The sequence below is a fragment of the Zingiber officinale genome, chromosome 9A (assembly GCF_018446385.1).
Source record: "Zingiber officinale cultivar Zhangliang chromosome 9A, Zo_v1.1, whole genome shotgun sequence".
Classification (NCBI taxonomy): Eukaryota; Viridiplantae; Streptophyta; class Magnoliopsida; order Zingiberales; family Zingiberaceae; genus Zingiber; species Zingiber officinale.
In genome coordinates, this window is record NC_056002.1 from 49912384 (window position 1) to 49922615 (window position 10232).

The 10232-nt window shown below is 38.4% G+C and overlaps 1 non-coding gene across 1 annotated transcript; it reads left to right on the forward strand.

The window, feature by feature from the left end:
* Positions 1–1578: 1578 nt before the first annotated feature.
* LOC122022081 lies at positions 1579–1685 on the forward strand. Its single transcript, XR_006122824.1, has one exon. It is a non-coding gene; the product is annotated as a small nucleolar RNA R71 (small nucleolar RNA).
* The last annotated feature ends 8547 nt before the right edge of the window (positions 1686–10232 follow it).

Here is a 10232-nt window from a genome sequence, read left to right on the forward strand (position 1 = left end):
CATTGGAGAATGTATACTGAATGACTCGCTATGAGAAAGTATCATGGATCGTTATATGAGTATCATATACTTTCTCATGTGACTATTAGTATGACTATCAGTCCTTGGACCTGAAGTCACCATGGTTCTCTACATAAGGAGTTGCATACTTTGGTTTTGTCAAATGTCATCCGTAAATGGGTGGACTATAAAGGCGACTACTGGGTATGTAACAAATTATGCAGAGGGATGTGAGTGATGTAGATGAGATCTATCCCTCCTATATGACGGGAGTGACATCTTGATTCTTGATAGAGTGAGACCACTAAGTGCATGGCCATGCCCAAATGAGTCAAGATGAGATATTGAGCTCATTTGATTAGAGTGAGTCTACTTGGAGTTCAAGACATAAATTGATTAGAGGATGACACAGTCTATGCCTCAATTGATCAATTTAGATGTCTAGGATAGAAGAACATTATCACATATTGGGAGAGTCACAATTAGTAGTCACAAAGGTGATGTTGGATCTCAACATTCTTGTAACTTGGGTAGTAATGATGTGTTGCTAGATACCGCTCATTACTTATGTTTCTAAATGGATTTAGGAGCATTGCCAACATTACAAGAACCTATAGGGTCACACACAAAGGACAATTAGATGGAGATTAGGTTTATATGATGGACCAAGAGGATTAGGTTCATGTGATGAACCAAGTTGGATTAAGAGTAATCCAAATTAGACTAATTGAGTTGGACTCAATTTGATTCATGTGTAGAATGAGTCTAATTTAGATTATGATTCATTGAGTCAATTTAAACCAATGAATAGAGATTCATTAAATTAAATTGACTTGAATCAATGGTTAGATTTGATCAACCATGGGAGATAAAAAGGTCAAGTTTAACTTGACTTGAGAGGGGAGATGAAGGGTCAAGTTTGACTTGACCAAATGCCACCTCATTGTGACTTGGCATGGGGCTGACTAATGATGGTGTTCCACATCATCAAGGCTACATCATAGTGTGCCACCTCATGAGGAAGACTAAGAGCCATGACTCTTGGTATTACATGGAGGTTTAAAACCCTCCTTTATGTGGCCGGCCACATTAGTGTTCTTCTTCTTCCTCCTCTCTTCTCTTTTTCTCTCCCTCTCCTCCATTGCCGTAACCATTCAAGGGTGCTAGCAAACTCTAAGTGGTTTTTCTCCACCTTTTGTCCGTGTGGATACGTGTAGAGGAGTGTACACTTGATACTACGAGATCCGACAACCGTTTGGATGAGCGGGATAAGCGAAGGGCATCGCGACAAGGGTAACACTCTTATCATGTAGATCTATGGTAGATCTAGGATAAACAAACATGTACATGAATTTTATTTATCTTCGCACAGATCCGTGGCAAGACTTCGAGGTTTCCGCAACACAAAAAATAGTTTTTGCGGCTCGAAATTCCCAACAAAGTGCTACACTCTCAATAATTTCTTTGACTTTATCTAGACATTTGTTCATTAATGCCCCTCCAGCAGCCGAGTCGAGGGACACTTTGGTGTGGTAGTTGATGTTGTTATAAAATATGTGGATGACTAACCATTTTTCCAGTCCATGGTGAGGGCAAAGTTTGAGTATATTTTTGAATCTATCCCAAGCTTCATATAGAGATTCTTGTCAACTTGTCTGAAACTAGCAATCAAATTCCATATGTGTGCAATTTTTCTTGGATGATAGATTTTGTCAAGGAATAATTATTCGCACTGCTCCCATGATGTGATACTATTTGCTAGCATAGAAGTGAGCCACAACTTGGCTCTATCCCTCAAAGAAAAACTAAACAATAGTTACCTCACTGCTTTAATCGGGACTCCGTTCATTTTCGTTGTCCCACAGATCTCATAAAATACCTCTAGGTGATGGTTTGAGTCTTCATATGCCCTCCCCCAAACTAATTTTATAGCACCTTGTGAATCACTATAGCCTTTATCTCAAAATTGTTTGCTTCAATGGATGGCCTGATGATCCTAGATCAAAGCCCACGAGCATAAGGTGCTGCAAAATCCTCAAGAGGTTTGTTTGTCATTTCAGATGATACGTATTATTCTTATTGTCCTTGCAGGTTTCTTATTTTATGATAGGGTTTATCAATTTCAAGATCAAGTGTAAATAGATCTCCTACAAGATTAGATTTTCACATGCAAGAACAATATTACATGAATTCTAATAGGAAAATTTAAATGTAGAGAAAAATAGAGTTTTCAAATATAGGAACAAGAAACAAAGTACAGGAAATTTAAAGTACAGAATTTAAATTGTAAGAAAGAAATTGTAGAAATAAAAGTAAGTAAATACTGTTGGAACCCCAAGGTTGTTTTGATATGATCAACAAATTAAGTTAGGTCCTGTGTGTTTCTAACCTTGTGTCTAAGTGTGCAGGAGCTTAGGAGCACAAGTAGTCGAGCGGAAGACGCAGCTAGCGAGAAGGACGGTAGCTCGAGGGACGAGGTGCTGCGGAAGAGTACACCGGCAGACGAGAAGGAAGCGTGCGGTGGTTCCAAGGGACGAAAGCCAGAGCGGAAGATTGCTCAGAGAGCAAGAGACGTAGCTAGCGAGAAGGATGGCACGCGGTGCGTCCGAGGGATGAAGACTGCGGATGAGTACGCCAGCGGACGAGAAGGAAACACGCGGCGATTCCGAGGGACGAAAAGCCGGAGGGAAACCCGCTCGAGAAGACCGGAAGTTGGGTTCGGGTGAGCCCTTTTCCGGATGGCAGAGATCACCCAAGCGAGCGGATCCGGAGGAGAAGAACCGGACCGAGGCGGGACTGAACCAGAGAAGGGGTCCCGGACGAAAAAGTCAACACCTGTTGACTTTGGGCTCCGGGGTGCTCGGAACCCTTCCGGGCGCCCGGACCCTAATTTGGACCAGGATCGAGATTTACGCGATCTGAACATTGGGGGATAAAGTTTTATCCCCCCAGGGCGCCCGGAACCCTTCCAGGCGCCCCGACCAAGGCTATAAATATATCCTTGGTCCAGAAGCTTTTCATTAATTCAGAACTCAAGCATTTCTTCCAAACACTTGTACGCTCTCTGTAGTTAGCTTCTGTTTCCTAAGCTTCAACGTTGTAAGAGGCTTCTCCGCCTGAAGGAGATTGATAGTGCGATCATCTTTCTTGGATTAACAACCACCCCGGTTGTAACCAAATCAAATTCGATGCCTCTTCCTATTCTTGTTTTTTCTTGTTTAAGTTAATTTTATGCAAGTGTTAGTTTAAGAGTTCGAGAAAGGTTGTTTTGTTTTTTATTTTACAGGGCTATTCAACCCCCCCTCTAGCCGGCCCAACGGTCCTACAAGTGGTATCAGAGCTGAGACGCTTCAGGAGGACTAACCACCGAACGAAGCAACGAGATGGCCGGACCAAGCATCCACCCGCCGAAATACGAAGGGGACTTCGCTACCTGGAAAAAACTAATGCAGGTATTTTTTTACAACGAATATTGAATTAATTTTAACAATGAAACTTGACTTTGAAGCTCCAGAGAACAAGGAAATAAATCAATGGACAAAAAGGGAGCAGGCCGACTTCGTGGCGAACGGCAAAGCAGAATACCATCTGCTGAGTGTTCTTCCGCCTCAAGAAGTCAACAGGATCGGTAAATATAACTCCGCAAAGGAACTTTGGGAGAAGTTCCTCGAGCTTCATGAAGGTATGTCCGAAGCCAAGCTCGCTACATGAGATCTGCTTCGCAATCAGCTCACCAGCCTGCGACTTGGGGAAGACGAGACAGTCGTACATCTGCACTCCAGAATAAAAGAAATCATCACCGGACTCAAGGTTTGTAACCGAGATTCACTCAGGTACGCGTTAAATTAATTTCCGAGAAATTCAAAATGGGCATCACTAGTAGATGCTTTTTACATTTTGAAGGACTTAGAAAAAATTTCATTAGAAGAATTTTTTTCAACATTTGAAGTCCATGAGTAAAGATGTGCAGGAATGAAGGAGCCTAAGAACAACGTCGCCCTCAAAGCTTCGAGAGACGAACTTGAGTCGGAATCCTCTCTCGACGACGAGGAAATGGTAATGATGGTAAGAAGATTCAAGAAACTTTGTAAATCTAGATCTACTAACCATCCGCAGGGGAAGAAGAAAAGGACGATCCGCTGCTACCACTGCGATGAAGAAGGGCACGTCAAGGACAACTGCCCCAAGGAGAAGGGTAAGAAGCCTATCCAGAAACGAAAGGCCCTGAAGGCGACGTGGGACAATACGACGTCCGAATTGGAAGTCGAAGCATTCTCCGGACTCGCACTGATGGCGAGTCATCAAGACGACGACTGCGATTCAAGCTCTTCCGAAATGAGCATCGAGAGCATCGATGAAGGGGAAGACATGTCGGAAGAAAGCAGCAGCTCAGGGGGAGAAACGGACAACGATATCGACAAGGTAAGTCAGGTACGATCTCTTCCTCCCGATAAAATGTTTAAGTTCATTAAACTTTTAACAAAAGACTACTGTAAATTAGAAAGTGAACATAAAAATTTAAAAGTAATTCTAGCTAAGTCTTGTCCCTTAAAAGAATTAGATAAATTAAAACTAGAAAATGAAAAATTGAAACTTGAAAATGATGATTTGAAAATTCAAGTAGATAACTTGAAAAACTATGCATGTTCATCTAAAACCAATTTTAGAAGATTTAATAATTTAAATTGGTACTTTAAATATCACCCGGGACAAATTAAGAATATTTCAAGAAAATATGTCCCTAAATATTTTTTGGTTAATCAAGTAGGCTGGAACCTATATTGGGTTCCGAAGTCATGCTTAAATTAATTTTAAAATTAAAATTAGCGCTTTAAGTGAGAAAATTAAACAAAGAATTTCTTTATGAGGTTTTGTCAAGGAAGTGGTTGTTGCTCCAATAACCAAGAAGGCCTAGTGCCTCGCCATGACCTGGAAGCCAAAATATTGAAATAAATGTTTAATTAACTTACTAATAAAGCATTAATGCAAGAATTAATTAATGTTTTAAAAAGGTTATTCAAAACATTTTTTTTCAATTTAGAATTTTACTTACTTAAAATTTTTTTTCTTAAATTGACTAAGTCATTTTTTTACTTAGAAAAATTTTCTTAAAAATTCTCAAATGATTAAGTTAGAAAATTTTCTTTCAAAAACAATCTTTACTTAGAAATTTTTTTTAATGTTTTTCTTAAGTTAAAAGATTTTCTAAAATTAGAAATTTATGCTCAAATTACTTAGAAATTTTTTAAATTGCCTAAGTCAGATTTTCAAAACTTTATTTAGAATTATTTTTTTTAACTTAGAATTTCTTTTAAATATTTTTTTTCAAATTTACTAAATTTTTAACCCTTAGATTGTTTTTCTTGGAACTCCATTTTTTTTGTGATCAAAGGGGGAGAAGGGAAAGTATAAGTCTAGGGGGAGGTAGATAGATTTAATTTTTTTATCTTTTCTATCTTTTTGCACTTAAATTGTAAATTAAGTAATTTACTTAATTTTATTTAATGTCTATTTTAACCCTAGCTTAACTTGGGTTGATCACACCAAAAAGTGGGAGATTGTTGGAACCTCAAGGTTGTTTTGGTGTAATCAACAAGTTAAGTTAGGTCCTGTGTGTTTCTAACCTTGTGTCTAAGTGTGCAGGAGCTTAGGAGTACAGGTAGTCGAGCGGAAGACGCAGCTAGGGAGAAGGACGGTAGTTCGATGGACGAGGTGCTGCGGAAGAGTACAACGGCGGACGAGAAGGAAGCGTGCGGTGGTTCCGAGGGACGAAAGCCGGAGCGGAAGATTGCTCGGGGAGCAAGAGACGCAGCTAGCGAGAAGGACGGCACGCGGTGCATCCAAGGGATGAAGACTGCGGATGAGTACGTCGGCGGACGAGAAGGAAACACGCGGTGATTCTGAGGGACGAGAAGCCGGAGGGAAGCCCGCTCGAGAAGACCAGAAGTTGGGTTCGGGTGAGCCCTTTTCCGGATGGCAGAGATCACCCAAGCGAGCGGATTCGGAGGAGAAGAACCGGACCGAGGCGGGACTGAACCAGAGAAGAGGTCCCGGACGAAAAAGTCAACACCTGTTGACTTTGGCCTCCAGGGCACCCGGAGCTGTCCGGGGCGCCTAGAGCCCTCCGGGGCTCCCGGAACCCTTCCGGGCGCCTGGACCCTGATTTTAACCAGAATCGCGATTTACGCGATCTGAACGTTGGAGGATAAAGTTTTATCCCCCCAGGGCGCCCGAAACTCTTCCAAGCGCCCTAACTAAGGTTATAAATATAGCCTTGGTCCAGAAGCTTTTCATCAATTCAGAACTCAAGCATTTCTTTCAAACACTTGTACGCTCTCTGTAGTTAGCTTCTGTTTCCTAAACTTCAATGCTGTAAGAGGCTTCTCCACCTGAAGGAGATTGATAGTGCGATCATCTTTCTTGGATTAACAACCATCCCGGTTGTAACCAAGTCAAATCTGGTACCTCTTCCTATTCTTGCTTTTTCTTGTTTAAGTTAATTTTATGCAAGTGTTAGTTTAAGAGTTCGAGAAGGGTTGTTTTGTTTTTTATTTTATAGGGCTATTCAACCCCCCCCCCCCCTCTTTTAGCCGGCCCAACGGTCCTACAAATACAAGATATATCTATAAAAAATAGAATTATAGAAATATTAATAAAATGTGAAAGAAAATAAGTTTAGACTAACTTAAGTGCTTATTAACTAATGTTATATACACAATCCCCGACAATGACGTCAAAAACATGATATGTGCCCGTAAGTATACGAGTGTCATCAAGTAATAAAATATTGATCCCAGAGGTACTGGATATAAGCACTAAAATCCAAGCATAATGAACTAGCTGAATTATTGAAATATTTAAGATTGCAAACACAAATGTAAAGAGAAGTAAGTAGGAGGAAGAGAGAAAGAGAAAGAGTTGTTGAGGAACATGGTTTGGGAAGTGTTCTAGGGGTTCAGTTTTATTGTGATGTTAGTCAATGAATCATGGATCACCTATCGTCCATTCTCTATTCCTATGCACTTGTAGGAAGTTAGATTCATTACTAGCTCTGCTCCGCAGAGGTCAAGCCGGAATGCTAACTCAACCCATATCCTATGCTACTAAATGGAAGTGATTCCTATGAAGTTCGATAATAGGATACCCCTTTCATTAGGACCCCTAGGTCATAAATCACAAGAACACACTAAAAATCAATCATAAAGACATATAAATAATAATTATATCCAATTCTCTACTTTCTTGTAGAGAATTGTTTCTCCTTTCAAGGCAATGCCTTAGATGTCCAGAAATGGGATACCCTTATCACTAGGGTCCCTTGGTCATATAATTTAGGGTATTTCCTTTATGGGATTAGCAATCCTATATAAACATTCAATCAAGAATGAAAATTAACCTCAAGCACATTGCAAACACATAAGATCAAATAGATACAAGGTATAATAATATCATATAGATAGGAAATTCGTAAATCCTTGAGTTTTTACATCAATTTACATCACAATTACTCCCTTAATCCTAGAACAAGAGATTTACTCTATAACTAGGAGGAGAGAATCCAAAGATATAAAGATTTAAGCTAAATATCACCAAAACTCAAGAAAGAGAAAGAAGAAGGCTTATCCTATACGAAGAGTAGTCTTCAAATCCAATCTAAGCTTATGGAGAGATGGAGACACTGAATTCGGCCTCGGATCGTCCAAGAAAGCACTGAAGAAGTTCATACCTCCCCATGGAGAGAAGCTTCCTCCCCTTGAAAAGGGGAAGAACTCCCCTTAAATAGATCTGGGCATGGGCCTGGCACGGTCCATGCCATGGTCGTGTGTCATCTACACGGCCAAGGTCTGCTTGGTTTCTAGAAATCTCACACAGCTATGTGGAATCCACACGATCACAACTTGCCTACTCTCTGGTTTTTTGACACGGCCATGTGAAATCCACACGGTTGGATCTTGTTTCCTCTCTATTTTGTGACACGGCTGTGTAAGTTCACACGACTGGAGCCTTCTCCTCCTCTCGACAAGTGGCATGGCCATGTGGAATCCACACAGTCAGGCTCTTTTTCTTTGTTTGTTCTCTGCATCATCTACAAATGTCATTTTAACTTCAAGAGTGTATCCTTTCAACAAGAAAATATATAAAGAATAGATCTCCGACAAAGAAGAGTAATTATACTAAAAATATGATAGGAGGTGTAAAAGTGCTTAGATCAAGTGCAATAAAGTATGTGAATGTGCATCGAAATATGCATAAAAGTATATATAATCTACGCACATCAAGTAAGTGCTCAGAAATGTGGAATTCAAAGACTCTTAAATTCTTGATATTATAAAAGCTGAATTATTGAGTTCATTAACTCCCACACCAATCCAACTATGAAACCAATTGAGATACAATCAAAATATGATTTTGTAGATATGGATTACTTTGTAACTGCAATTTTCTAAGCTCAGAACCTAAGTGATTTTTCTTAATGGAATTGTTGATACCTTGAATTGATTTTGGGCTTAAAGTGTGTAAAATAGATTGACCAAGAATGGACTGAAAAGAGATACTATCAGGTTCTGAAAATTGTTGGGCTAGTTGCTAGTAAGGAAGCACTCTTGTTATAATGACTCACCAAGTTAAGGAATTTTTCGAGATGCATAGAGAATGAAATAATATGAATTGAGAACTTGATTATGCCAAATTCTTGGTGCTGATTCTGAACAGCAGAATCTGAATTCAACCTCCCATTAATTCAATGTTAAATGATACATCCTCATAAGCCTAAATCTGCAATACTTAAGCCTAAGGCTCCTTGAATTACCGATTTTTAAACTCAAGTCTTAAGTTGTAGAATCTGAGAACTAGTTTTAAATTCTGGAAATTCTGAAGTTGAAACTTAAATCCATATTGTGTCAACTACCAATTGATATTTCTAATTTGAAACTAATGGAATTCAAGCTTGTGTTGATTGAATGTTAAATGAGATAATATATAGGGATTAAATGTCAAAACTTGATCAGAAAATAATAAGATCAGAATTGAAACTGATTCTAGAATCCATAATTCCAACTTTTGTGAATTTTGAAATTGAGATGGAATCTAAGTAATCCTTGATCTTTTAAATTCAGAATTCCATCAAGTAAATGAAAGAGCATATAAGGGTTTGAGTCTCAAAATTTTTTATAGAGAGGCTACGTCATTTAATTTTGAAACTTAAACAGAATGTAAAATGATGAAATTACAAAATGCTAAAATTTAAAGTTGAGATGAACTGTGCAGGATGCTGTGAGGGAATTTAATTTGTTTGTTTTCTGAACTATGTAAATTGTGATTATTGTTTAGATCCAACTAACCAAAGAAGCGCACGACCTACAGATGTAGAAAAGAAATGCTCAAATCTGTACAAAATAGTGAAGAATGAAATAGTAAAGAATGTGCCAACTTGTAACTAAATTTTTCTATCTGAATAGAATTGAATTCAAGCTTTCATTGATTGAATGTCAATTGAGATAGTTTATAGAGATTTAACCTCAAAGCTTAGACTGAGATTCAAAGTAGATCAGAATTTGAAACATGAAATCTGTGAAAAAAAAATACAACTTGGTAAATTAATCTGAGCTAATTTGAAAGGAAGCTTAAATCTAGAATAGAAGTTCAGATTTAGGAATTGGAAGCTAATTGGAATAATTTTCATGAACATTTTGTTACAATATTGAATTTTGAATTGGAACTTTCAGCTTCTAAACCAGGAAACCAACTCAGCAATTCCAAAATTTAGAAATGAAAACTTGAATTTTTTTCATTGATCAGTGAGTTCAAAAGAGAGTAGAAGGAAGCATGGCCAAGAAATTCAATTATATAACATTCCATTGTGTCCATGCCTTCCACCATTACCTTGAATTTTATTTTCCTCATTTTTTTTCTAACACACATACTCCCATTTAATTGTTTCATGCTTCCTTTGCCATCATAATAAGTCTTCACAATTGTGTATTCTAGTATCTATTATAGTGGTGAAGAGTAGAAGAGAAGCAAGCATATGGTAGTACATAAACCATGAGTTGATTGAGAGTGCTTCACCGTTGCATGAATAACATATTAGGTTGAGAGCCACCAAAAATTTGCTTGTGAGAATTAGTATTGTTATCATCTTCAGTTATTGATGATGGATTAAAGTCATTATGTTGTTAACCGAGGTAAAAATTGAATCCATGAATGCTTGGGTTGTTAAAACTTGACAATCT